Source organism: Callithrix jacchus, chromosome 8 (assembly GCF_049354715.1).
Source record: "Callithrix jacchus isolate 240 chromosome 8, calJac240_pri, whole genome shotgun sequence".
In the NCBI taxonomy this organism is placed as follows: Eukaryota; Metazoa; Chordata; class Mammalia; order Primates; family Cebidae; genus Callithrix; species Callithrix jacchus.
The window spans coordinates 48,609,530-48,622,944 of NC_133509.1; the positions used below are offsets into that span (position 1 = coordinate 48,609,530).

The window sequence follows — 13,415 nt, forward strand, 5'->3', positions numbered from 1 at the left end:
ACACTGTTGGTTACAGAGCATTGTTTAAAAGATAAGGTCACAAGGCAGCTGAGAATAGGGAGTGACTATGAATTCACACTATTTTGTTTTCTCAAAAAAGAGTTTCAGTGTTAAATTAGTAAGTCGTCACCTTCTTTCTTTACAAGTGGGGTACGCATGTCATGACAAGATTCAGCAAGTCTTCAACCTTCTTTCTTTCCCTGTGGGGTAGGATGAGGCAGATTTCTCCCTCCTGTAGCCTTCAGGCATGCCATTGTAGCCCCTCCCTTGCCAAAGCACAAAAGCCTGTGTCTTGGCTGAGCTTTCCTGGCTCCCAAGTCGAGATCTCTGGGCCCAGTGTATCCCCATGTGTTGATGCATCAAGTTTCAGTGAAGCCTAGTGTGAAAGAGATCAGACCCTGGAGTCACATTGCCTGGCTTGGCCATTTAACATCTGTGTGACCTTGATAAAGTTAACCCATCTCAGCTTTGGTGTGTGTTTTGTAAAGTGGGGATAGTAATAGTACCTTCCTCATAGACTATTTTGCCCATTCCATGAGGTAATGCGTGTTAAGTGCTTAGTGTGGTATTTGGTACACGACAAGCACCTGTGTCTCTTATCTGTGTGTATGCTGATTCATTTTGTGCATTTAGAAATAACCGATGCAAAGTAATCCTATCTCCATTTTAAGATTGTGAAGGTTTTTTCCTGCAAGATGAAAGAAGTCTTAGGTAGCAAGTAACCAGTTTTGATTTTATTGTATTTTTTAGCCACACCAAGGATGCAATGTAGTCTGCCCTCTGTATCTGTCGGTTCTGCATCCATGGAGTCAACCAACTTGAGATTAAAAATATTTGGGAAATAAATTCCACAAAGTTCCAAAAAGCAAACCTTGAATTTGCCCCATACCAAGTACTACATTGAATCCAGGAGAATAAAATGATGTGTAGGCATTGTTTAAGGCATCATAAGTAATTTAGAGAGGGGTAAAGTGTACGGGAGGATGTGCATAGGTTATATGCAAATATGTTGCATTTTACATAAGAGCCTTCAGCACCCAGGGTTTGGATATGGGGGTGGGGTGTGTCTTGGAACCAATTCCAACGGATACGGGGGATGACCGTACTTTGAAGAGAGGGAGTAGCAATGTTCAAAACGCAGGAAGTGAAAGAAACACAGAGAGCATTCTTTGGAAAGATACTTGAAGGTTTTCTTCTAATCCTGATTTCAAACCTGGGTTCCCACCCTTTTCCCACCAACTCAGGGAAAACATTTTTTGACACAAAGGGAGAAAAGAAAACATATTTTGAACAACACTTTTTTCTTAGAGGTTTTCTTTTTGAAAATTATTTTTCATTTTACTGGGATGAACTAGATTCTTTTGGAGGGCGACAAGTCACTTCCCCTCTTAGATCTTATCTGCTCCTTATCTGTAAAATGAATGCATTAGGGTTGATAAGTCTTCCTGTATCTGGTGTTCTCTGATTCTGCCATTCCCTGTTTAAGCCAGAGCCCAGGAATGTAGCTCTGGAGCCTGTTTCTGTTTTAGACACTGGACTAGAAATTAAGCACACATCGCCCCAACTCCCCCAGCTGCCGGACACTTAAGAAAAAGGGAGACTGCAGCCCTTGGATTGGACGTTAGTGGTCTCCGTGGCGTTAACCTGTTGTGGGTCTGTGTGGGGCCAGAGGAAATGTGCTTGAAATCTGTGGACAGGGTTTTTGAACAAACGCGGTTTCGTTTCTTTCTTTTCCTTTTTTTTTTTTCTTTTTCCCAGGAGTGAGGAGGGGGAGGAGAAAACTGGTCTTTGTTGTGAAGCCACGGTCCCAAACTTGAACCTAGAGGAATGTTAAAAGTTCTGAAAAAAGTGACGGAGAAGCCTTACAATTATGCACTCAGTCACAAGAGGGTAAGAACTTTCAAGGCACTGGATTGAAGAGACACAAAAGTCAGGAAATGACCCTTTCGTCGGGATTTCAGAGGCCGCAGAGGAGAAACAAAGTCCTCTCACAACTTGAGAAACTTCGGACCGTACCATCCCGAGGGGGCAGGGATGGGGGAGGCCGGGAGAGGGCAGTGGAAATTGACATCTTTGCTCTCAACGAGCCGTGAGTAAACTGAGGATTTCCCGACTGAAAGGACTCAGTGTCTGCCTTTCCCCGGCCCAGAAATGAAAGAGAGTTACAGCCGATCTTCATTGTGGAGCCTGCTGAAAAAGCAGCCCGGGTCGCCCCGGCCAGCCCCGGCATCCTGAATCGGAGCCCTGTGCGCGCCAGGCCGGGCCGCGCGCCCGGGTTGCAGGATGGCGTGCCCAGGCCAGCCCATCTGCGGCCGCGGGCCGGCGGGGAGGAAGCGTCCCTGGGGATGAATGGGGCTTTGTTCGCAGGCAGCCGCGGCTACCCTCGGCAGGCCCGGCCCGCACAACGGAGGCTGTATGCGAGAGGAATGGAAATGAGCCTCAGGCCCTGCCGAAGGAGCCCCATCCCTTTCCCTGTGCTGGGCTGAGGAATGCTGGCCAGCCGGAAAGGAACCCTCGCTGGGAACGCGGCTCTGCGCCTCTAAAAGCCCACTGAGAAGAACCCTTTGATGCAATTACAGCGCATTTCACTGCAGGCCTGGGAGGCCCGGCAAGCTTTTTTCTGTCTCGGACGTTTGTGTGCACCTTTGTGGGCTGGGTTACTTAGAGACCAGCCGGGAACTTGAGCTCCCTCTCTCGCAGACGTTCTGTAACATCAGAAAAGTGTACCCATAAACAGATTGGTTTTCACCAGGGGTAGAACCCAATTTGGACGCGATCCGGACTGACCTGCAGGCCGGGGTTCTTACTTTGAAAGGCTCTTTGGTGCGCCTTAAACCCACCTTCCCTGCTGTAAAGGTTTAGGTGAAAAAGAAATGGCATTTGCAAGAGGAAGTTGTTTCTGAGGTTACTGCTCAGCATTTTCCATTTTCTCAGTGGTGGGGTGGGCCGTGTCGCATATCCAGAAGTGATGTCACAGCCAGACCTGCAAAATGATGTAACCTGCAAGTGTTGAAGGACTACGATGGGACAGCTATTTTGATACTCAGATTATTTTATAGGATTTCCCTACTTTTTCCATTTAGACAACTGTGTGACCTTAGAAAATCCACGTAGCCTCTCAGAGCTTAATGTTTTTTGTATGTTAAAATGAATATCACAAAGCGAGAGAACGAAATGACATGAAGTTCTGGGTGCTTGTGGAACTCTAAATTGGAGGTGGACACTTTATATACCTGCACACGTGGAACAGATGTGGGACTGGAACTCCGCTAAACAAAAAGATCCTACTGGGCCTCTGTTTTGTTGACTTTGTGCCACTTATTACCATGGCTAATTGTCATATGTCTGTCTCCACTAGTCTATGCTTCCTCGAGAACATGAACCTTATACAATAACAACGAAAAGACAGTCCTGCTCCCTCTCCCAGGCTGGAGTTCAGGGTGCAGCCTGCGTGCAGTAAGGTAGAATTCCTGGCCTCAGGCTATCCTCCCGCCCCACCTTGGCCTCCGGAAGGGCTCAGATTACGGGAGGGAGCTACTGCACCCAGCCAAACCTGTCTTTTATTCTGCATCCCCCGTGCCCAGAGTAGTCCCTGACTCTGATAAGGGCTCAACAAATACATTGAATGAATGAACGAATACATCCAGGAATGTAGAGATTAGTACTAACTTGCTGACTGTTTCCTTAAAAATCTAAACAAGAAATAGGGAGAGCCTGGTAGGTATTTGGGGTTCTTGGTGAGGCTTAAGTTCAGGAGAAGTTTGAAGGAAAGGGTAGAAAAATATTTTTGAGAGCACAAACAGGCTGTAAGTGTTTCCTGAAATGACCCAAAGGAGAGTGCGACACTCAGGTGGAGGAATCATTTTTTCCAAGTGAGCGGATGGTGAATACTGGCAAACGTGAATCATGGTTTATAGGCGTAAGGAGTGTGCCTAGGTAATCATTCATTCTTTAAACACCCCAGGGAAGCAGGGAGGGAAGAGCAGTGGCCATGCATGATATGGGCATCATTGTTTCTTATATATTGCTCTAAATGTGTCTCCGTGCTTCTTGTTATTTTGGGCCTGGTTTAGACTTCTTTGGTTGTTTTCCTCTGAGGTCTGGGATACATGAATATGTTTTCCACTCAGAAAATCCAATACACTTTTGTATCCCAATCAGTAAGTTGATAAACCTGAGATAGTAGATGACTTGCTACCTTAAATATATCTCCAGCTGTCTGCAGGAAATACCACTCAAGTGATGCCTAGGTAAGCAAATGCATGATCCTGTCTTCTCCCCTCACTCTTACACCATACACGCTTTATAGTGAACCCCAAGTTTCTCGTCACAGAATCAGTGTATCAGTATGTTCAGCTCTCTTATTCTTTAATTCTCTCTGTTTTGGTTTTTTTTTTTTTTTGAGATGCAGTTTCACTCTTGTTGCCCAGGCTGGAGTACAGAGGTGCCATCCTGGCTCACTACAACCTCTGCCTTCCAGGTTCAAGCGATTCTCCTGCCTCAGCCTCTGGAGTAGCTGGGATTACAGGCATGCACCACAACACCCGGCTAATTTTGTACTTTTTATAGAGATGGGGTTTCTCTATGTTTGTCAGGCTGGTCTCAAACTCCCGACCTCAGGTGATTCGCCCACCTTGGCCTCCCAAAGTGTTGTGATTACAGGTGTTAGCCACCGCACCCAGCCTAATTCTCTATTTCAAAGTTTAACTTCCTTACTTCCTTGTAATTCCAGTAAACAACCTTCTCCACTGGTTCTAATCAGTAGTTCACGTCTGTTCTCCCAGTCCCGCTCCATCCTGACTCATCCCGGTCACCTGATCACCTTTGGCTACCTGCTGTGACATGCCCGTAGCCATCCTTCCTGCCGAAACACCCACCCTACCACTCCAGCTTGGATCCCTGCTCTTTTGAAAATAGCCAATCAGGATTAGTCTAGCTTGTGAGGTCTAACCCTAGCCAACAGGGGACGACACAGCAGTAGGAACAATCCCCATCAGGCATAAGTACCCCTTCCTCCTTTGTCCAAGCGTGTGGCTGCCATTGTTCCATTTATATGGCACAGCCTTCTATGGAAGGAAACTGCCTTGCTGAGAGGACTTATCTTTGAGTGCTATTCTTTTGTGGCATTGAAATTTTATTACACACACACACACACACCACACACAGTGATCAGGTGGTGAGTAATATAAAGTCCGTTTAAAGATGGGACTCCTGTGATTCCTCATTCGTGTCAGGGTGCAATATGCCAAACACTTGGCTGCCCACAACTTTGTTTCTCGTCCTGTGGCTCTGTTTGGCTGTTATTCTAGTCATCATTTTGTCTTGATGTGGGCATCATCTCTGAGTGTTGAGACTCTTTCAGACTGTCCCATTCTTGTCTATTTAACCAGGTGAAAACAACCCACTTAAAAATCTCACATGTGAGGTGATTCCAGGATAGAACAAAAGTTGTACAACAGTAATATTTGTGGTTCCCCTCCCTTTACAGAACTAGTGAGTTTTCATCAAATCATTGGGTATTTCTGTTTCTTTCTGATTTACAATATGCTTTTATAAAGCAGCTTTATCCTCATTTCAGATTGGTTATGACTAGGCAGTGACTTGAGTTGATCTACTTGAGTCTAGCAAATAATGGATGATTCAAAAGGGATTGCTGAAAGCAACGATAGAAGGTTCTTGTCTGATTACCTTTAAAGTCAAAAAGCTCAAGTGAACAATCATGTTTTATCAATTTTGATTTGTTTGTTTTTTTTTTTAAAAGACTATACCTATTTATCTGGAAATAAAATTCATTAGCACCTTTTATCTTAAAAACCTACAACTCCACTTGTTTGGGAATTGTGGGTGAGGATAAAGTGTGCAGAGACAGATACCAGAAGAGAAAAAACAAGGACTGCCATTCCATAATGCCAATTAAGAAATTACTTCACAGAGGTAGATTTGTCTGCTGTCTCATACTGTGGAATTAGAATTGGATCTCTAGTCTCCTGATTTCCAAGACTGTCCTCAAGGCCTCTAGCAGTTTAATGCCAGGGAAGTCTGCTATTTAGAGACCAGACTCTAAATCCCCAGGGACTTAGAAAGCTGCCTCATCTGATTTGATAAGATTGAGATAGCTATATCACATACTGCTTTTCCATTTTTGGAAAGTATACATTATTAGCTCAGCCTCCCCTTCCTTCTGCCTTATTTGTCCAGAAGCCAGAAACGTGAAGAGAAGACCTCGCCTTGATTGCCAGATGACCCAGGGCCTTTTTAGTCAAGTTCCTGGAGAAGTTAGGGCAGAGACTTATTTGTTCTGTGTTTGGGGCAATAAAAGGGGAGGGGCTGCCTCCTCCAGCCTGTCCTAAAAAACCAAAAAGCAAGGCTATTTACTCAGCCCTGGGCTACTAAGTGCTGGGGTGGCCCGTGTTGACTTAATTGAGCCCTTGCAGATAGGTGGGGCTCTCTGGAACTGTTAGTCATGTGAGGTTGCCAGGGCAACTTAATGTCTTATGAGCTGGAATGCTTCAAGAAGTACAAAGAGACTACAAGAGTGCATTACAACTTACAGTCATGTGTTCAATAACATGTCATCTTTCCTAATGGGGCTTTTATTTTTATTTTATTTTGTGGGATTGAAAGATCAGAAGCCGGAAATTATCTGGACAGGATAAAGAAAAGGAAAAAATTAAAGGAGGGGGGCTATTTCTGTTCCTTATGTGGGCAATGATTAAACAAGGAGAACATCTGGTCCTGGAGCGGGTCTCTGCAGCGCTGCTTTTAATTACCCCGTCATTTGGTCTCATGCTAAATTAGTGACTGTGGGAGCAGCTCAGATCTCCAAACTGACAGGCCCAGAGAGCTCAACTTAGCCTGCCACATAGTCGGAGGGGAAACACGGAGCTTCCGGTTTCATATTTAAACCAGGGATTGACTCATAATTGTAGCTGTCAGGAGGGTGATGGAGACATTATGTAATCTGGTTCTTATGGCGATGTGTGTTTAAGGTTTCTGCTCTGTAAATTCCAGAGGAAATTTTGTGTCCATTGAGGGAGAGCTTGCTGGCTGCTCTGTGGTGTGCCCAGCAGGGTAATTACAGTGCTATTAAAGGTTCCTAAATCTGCCTGAATCCAAACATGAATGAATTTCTCCCTGAAAGGACCTCCTGTTTTTCCATAGACTTTTAAATCTGGATGAGGTTAGGTGAAATCTGGCAAACTGCAAAGAGGCAGTATGCTGGCCCAATAGAGAAATGTAATAATGGCAAGCCTTTCAGGTCCACAGCTATTTTTTTCTGGACCACATAATTTCCCTTACTATTTCCCATCATTTCCAGTCTCAGAGATTCTGAAAGCAGACACCAGTGGCTTCTGGAAACAAAGCACTGGGGCTGTGGATCATTCCTTCCATTTTTTTTTTTTTTTTTTTTGAGGCGGAGTTTCGCTCTTGTTTCCCAGGCTGGAATGCAATGGCGCTATCTCGGCTCACCACAACCTCCGCCTCCTGGGTTCAGGCAATTCTCCTGCCTCAGCCTCCTGAGTAGCTGGGATTACAGGCACGCGCCACCGTGCCCAGCTAATTTTTTTGCATTTTTAGTAGAGACGGGGTTTCACCATGTTGACCAGGATGGTCTCGATCTGTTGACCTCGTGATCCACCCGCCTCGGCCTCCCAAAGTGCTGGGATTACACATTCGTTCCGTTTTTATGCTGCTTGTTACTTGCCTCTCAGAGGTTTCAGGGTCTCTGTGGACTGGTGTAAGTTTGCAGGGCAGCCAAGGAAGGCTTGAGGCCGATCCAGTGTTTGCTGCCATCCAAAAAAGAAAAAGAAAAAGAAAAAAAAAGTCAGATGAGCCTGTTTAATTTTAAACTAAAGGAATGTGCTTTTAACTATTTTGCTGGAGGGAGACTTGCGGTCTGATGTAATTGTTCTCTGTTTCCAAGTAGTATAAGTTTTGCTTGCATGATAAGAAGGATTCATTCATAGAGAATAGTGTTCATGTTAGAAAAGTAACAGTAAAGACAAAATAGAATTTTAAAAGGTGAATGGGAGTTATGGTGGTGGGAGTGATGAAGACTGAAATCCTCAGACACCCCCTGATTGCTGGTCTGGCTGACCCAGAGCTCTTGCATCCGTATTGTACCTTCCTCCCGTTCTTAAAAGATTCCCAGTCCCCCATTACTTGGAGAGCTGTACTTGGCCTTTTAATGGCATCACAGCAGACAATGGTATATAAAAAGTAGTTTTAGTCAAAATTTATAGCTACATGTGTAAAAATATGTCATTAAAATGCTGGATATTACAGTCATCATCAATCATCATCATCATCATCATCATCATCTACATTGTAATTGATTGCAGTTAAGTGGTCTCTCTTGTCATCTCTATTTTTCTAGAAAAATGAGCAATTGGGAGAATTGGATTTTTTCCTGTTGGTCTTTGAAACATGGTACTGGGAGTGAGCAATGTTCACTTAGTAAGAAGATGGAAAGATCGGCACTGGCTTGTCCTACCAGGCCTTGGAAATTTTTATTTAAGGTCATCCCATAAACAGAATAGCTTGTCTTACTATGGTGGAACACATGTGCATTTTAGCTTTGCTTACCCAGCTCCAAATGTTCAACTGATATGAGAAAGTTATTTTAGTGAAAATAATATATTTAATATGCTTGTGTATTTATATACATAGAAATATATATTTAAGGCAACAATTAAAATTTACCCTATTCTTTCACTGTCTCAGGCTGTAAAAGCTTTATAGGAAATAGTGACGGTGTAACAACTTGATTTATTTTCTCCCACGAGGCTGAAGTTTTACATGAATGTTAGACAGCCACTATAGCTTGAGACATTATCATCTGACTGATGGATGATGCAAGGATGGATAATTTCATGAGTTGTCTAGCCAGAGTTTATTCATTTTTCTAGTCATTGAAATGAGAAGACTTGAAGTGACTCCTGTTGAGATACTTTCAAAGGCAACCATCCTTGTAATGGATTTTCTCTGTCAGAAAATTAGGTCCTGATTTGCCTATTTTTATTTTCCCTTTACTAGAACTTACGGATGGACTAGGGATTCCTCTTCTAATTAACCCATTTGTGCCTGAGCTTGCAATTTTTTGAATTTTTGCAGTCAGACCTTGGTGATGTCCTTGAGCAGTAGGATATAAATAATTCCCACATTCTTAGCATTCCAATAATGGAACACTAGGCATAAATAGATGAAGGGCCATAAGCTTATAGAAAACAATAATTGAAGACAACAAAACAGTATTATCCTGGGGGCTTAAAGAAATTAAACTGAGCATTGGATGTGGTCGTCAACAGGACATTTCCCTTTCTTGTCTTTTCTGACTTCTTTATCCAATCCCAGGCTTTCATTACCGAGAATGAAGCAGCCAGAAGGCATAATTACCAGAGATGATATCTTATCTTTGATTTTAAAAGATTAAGGAATTTTTATTAAGATTGATTAATAAATAAATTTAATTTAGTTAGAATTACAGCTTTAGCGTGGTCTGAAATTGCTCCACATTTGCAGGGATCCTCTTTAATGTTTTCTGACTCTTGGGCCACATGTGTATTTAGTTCTGTGACAAAGAGCCCTGGTTTCTTCAGGCACGATGCCCACAGCATCAAGGTTAGAGGCAACTATAACTGATACGGCTTGCAGTCTGTCCCTGTCCTTGTAAATTCCAGATTGTACTTGCTCCCTCCTACTTTATATCTTATCTTCTCTTCCTGAAGACCCATGCTGTGGACTTCAAGCTCCAACATCATGCACAAAGACAACAGCCTTACAAGGACTGCTTAACCGACACTCACCATTATGTAAGGTCAAATTTCCGTAATAAATCCACTTCTCCCAAGCAGAGTACACACGCGGGCGCGTGCACGCAAACACACACACACACACACCCAAATGGTTTTGCTTCTCTGACTGAATATTAGTAATATTAATATTGTTATCTGGGTATGAAAGAACTAGGTAGGATTGTGTCAAGCTCTGTTCATTCCCTGTGGAAGTCCACAGTCTTCCCTAAGTTTTCTCCAAATTCTGTGGAGTCCATAGTTTCATGGTCACTTTTGGCTTAACAAACCCTTCTACTTTGCACAAAAGACCCTACAAAGCACTTGTCAGTGTAATGTATTTACTAAAAATGTTGGTGGCATGGACAGACAGAAGTGCAGTTCATGTTGAAACAAAAATAATTTCAAATTTAACTTCACTCACCTTTATTTGTAAAATGTTTCTCCTCTATCCCATCCTGGCAGAGTAGATGCCCTTTCCTCATCCTGTAAAATCTCTAGCTTCATAGCAGCTCCTTGGTGCCTCTCTCTTTCCTCTTTTTCTCTTCTGCTTTTTCTCCCAATATCCCCATCCTCTTGTTTTCAAGCACAGAGAAGCTTAACTATTTCTCTTTTCTTTATGCTAAGATTATTGTGGATGCACATCCATATCCTCATGATCTCACCTGCTATTCCCAGTGGCTATATTTTCCAAGCCAAATAGTGTTGCAGTTGTTAAGAAAACAAAAATGTTACGTGGTTATAATGGTAACAGGAGCAGGAAGCATACATTTAGTGCTTACTGTGATCTTAACTCGAAGGGCTGTTTATGTCTTGTCTCATGAGATTCCCACAAAAATTCAGTGAAGTCTGGCATTATGAGTCCCATTTTAACAATCTTGAAATCAGATCATAGAAAGTAAAAAAAAAAAAAAAGCAACTATAAAACCTAATATTTATTGAGTTCTTATGCATCAGGCACTGTTTTAAGCACTTAATGTATTTTGTTTTATTTTTACATTGGCTGTTCACAACTCTGCTAGTTAAAAAAATTATCCCCATTTTACAGATAAAGAAATTTAGACACAAGTCTGGCAATTCACTCCCAATAATTGAGAGGTGGTGCTGTGAATGGAAACCAAGCTGCTTGAATCTGGAGCTCAGAATGGAGCTCCAGATTTTTTGAGCAGGTAAGAAGGTGTTTCAGTGTTTCTCATGTAGTCAGTTTCCTAATTCAACTTCATGACACCTTTCCTGGCTGACTGAATATTTCAACCATCCTTGCATTGTATATTTTTCACTCCTGTTTTATTTTTTCCTCCATGGCACTTAATACTGACACATATTTTACTTATTTTTTAAAAAAATTTTCTGTCCCCATTACTAGGATGTAAGCTCCATGAGGGCAGGAACATTTCTGTCTGTTTTACTCACTATTGTATCTCCAGGGCTGATAAGAATGCCTTGCACATAATAGATGCTCAATAAGTAGTTACTGAATGAATAAATGAATATATGCATGTATGAAAAACTGCTTACACAGAGGATAGGGCCTTTTTATTAGGTTTTGCAGATTCTTCAGGAAAAACCCCTTTGAATGGAGTTTGAAAAGGCTCTAAATTGGTGGGCTATAAATGTAGTCAAACGTATGTTGGGGGACTTTCAAATACTGTGCTCATTTTCAGGTCACCTCATGTTGCCTCCTCTTCTCTGCTTTCCCTAGGCATACGTGTTTAACTCTCTCCATCCTGGTTTAACTGCCTTCTCTATGAGCCTATTCTCTAGAAAATTCTTTGATTGCTAGTTTACGTTTCCCATTTATAAGATGGAGATAATTTTATTTCTAACAACTTCAGCATGATATGGAAGAGATTGCTGAGATGATAGGAAAGAAAACAAATTATTGAATCTTAGGAAGACTCTGGCTATAGAAACAGACATGAAAATTCAGATAAAATCTTTTTATCAGTCATCCACCTCTTCATAATTTGAAGCTTTCATCTCAATGAAGTAGAAATGGTGACTTTTGTGTCTTGTTGCTATTTTGACCTTTAAACAATTAGAAAAAATATTTTTAGAAATTACCTAGCATATAAATATAGTATTTTTTTGTTGTTTAATGAGGAAGATACTTTTTCAGTTTGATTTTCTATGTGGGTTGGTAAAATGTATTAAAATTGTATTGTGAATCAGCTACCAAGATAATGTTCACTTATTAATTCAACAAACATGATCAAACCTCTATTATGCCAGACACCATTTTAGTATTAAAACAGCAAAGATGTCAGTGAGAAAAACAGAACCCTGGGTTCTTGTATCATTCACAGAGAGATGTTTTTAGAGATCGGTTATCGTGTTAGCTTGTTATGGTTGCCATAACAAAGTACCACAGACTGGGTGGTTTAATCAACAAAAATTTAAAGGCCAGCCATCTGAGATCAAGGTGTCATCAGGGTTGGTTTCTCCTGAGGCTTTTCTCTTGGGCTTATAGGCGGCCATCTTCTTTCTCTTTCTTAACGTCATTTTTGTGTGCCCATCTGTGTCCAGATTTTCTCTTATTATAAGGATATCGGTCATTCAATTAGAGCCCCACCTCAATGACTTAATTTTAACTTCGTTACCTCTTTAAAGCCCTATCTCTAAATACTGTCACATTCTGAGGTACTGGGCATTAGGACTTCAATATATAAAATTTTGTGAGGACACAGTTCAGCCCATAGCACTTCTTATATTGCCAAACTTTTTGGGTTTCAGTTTACTTGTTTAAAGTAACAGTGGTGCTTGCTATACATACCTGTTATAAACCTATCACTTAGTGGTTTTCTTTTATACGAGTATTGCAACCAGGTGAATATAAACCTAGCTTTGGGAGTGACAATAATATTATTAGAGGTCATAGATGGACCAAACTGTGATCAGAATTATACAAACCCAGCTAAATGGACAAGGGAACTGTTTTCTAAGTTTTACACTTTCTGAAAAATGAGTATCACACAGCTGAGCATTTCTTTTTTTTTTTTGAGACGGAGTTTCGCTCTTGTTACCCAGGCTGGAGTGCAATGGCGCCATCTTGGCTCACCGCAACCTCCGCCTGCTGGGTTCAGGCAATTCTCCTGCCTCAGCCTCCCGAGTAGCTGGGATTATAGGCACGCGCCACCATGCCCAGCTAATTTTTTGTATTTTAGTGGAGACGGGGTTTCACCATGTTGACCAGGATGGTCTTGATCTCTTGACTTCGTGATCCACCCTCCTCAGCCTCCCAAAGTGCTGGGATTACAGGCTTGAGCCACCGCGCCCGGCCCAGCTGAGCATTTCTTAAAGAGACTTTAAAAATTATTGAATCAGACTAAACTTTTAACTAGATGGAATTTAAAGTTAATTTTTCTCTGGTCAACTGATGTCTAGAAACTTGGAAGACAAGTTACAGGTAAAATAGAGGAGTTAAGCCCCATCACCATCATCGTCGTTGTCAGGATCATTTTTACTATGTCACACTGGATGCTTTTACTGTCTTATCCTCTTCGTGTTCTATTTTCTTCCCCACAGGTTTGTGACCTGCTAATGGGTAGGAAGTAGTTTAAGACTGTTGTTGTCCATGTTCATTTGTGCTTTGCGTGATCCTGGTCACAGAGCTGGTGCTTGGCA

At 42.1% G+C, this 13,415-nt stretch overlaps 1 long non-coding RNA gene across 1 annotated transcript; it reads right to left on the reverse strand.

Annotated features, from left to right (window-relative positions):
* Window positions 1-1,827: 1,827 nt before the first annotated feature.
* Window positions 1,828-10,506, reverse strand: LOC144577546 (uncharacterized). The gene is made up of 2 exons (XR_013521684.1): window positions 10,216-10,506; window positions 1,828-7,787 (listed from the first exon to the last, which is right to left on the reverse strand). It is a non-coding gene; the product is annotated as an uncharacterized LOC144577546 (long non-coding RNA).
* Between the last annotated feature and the right edge of the window lie 2,909 nt (window positions 10,507-13,415).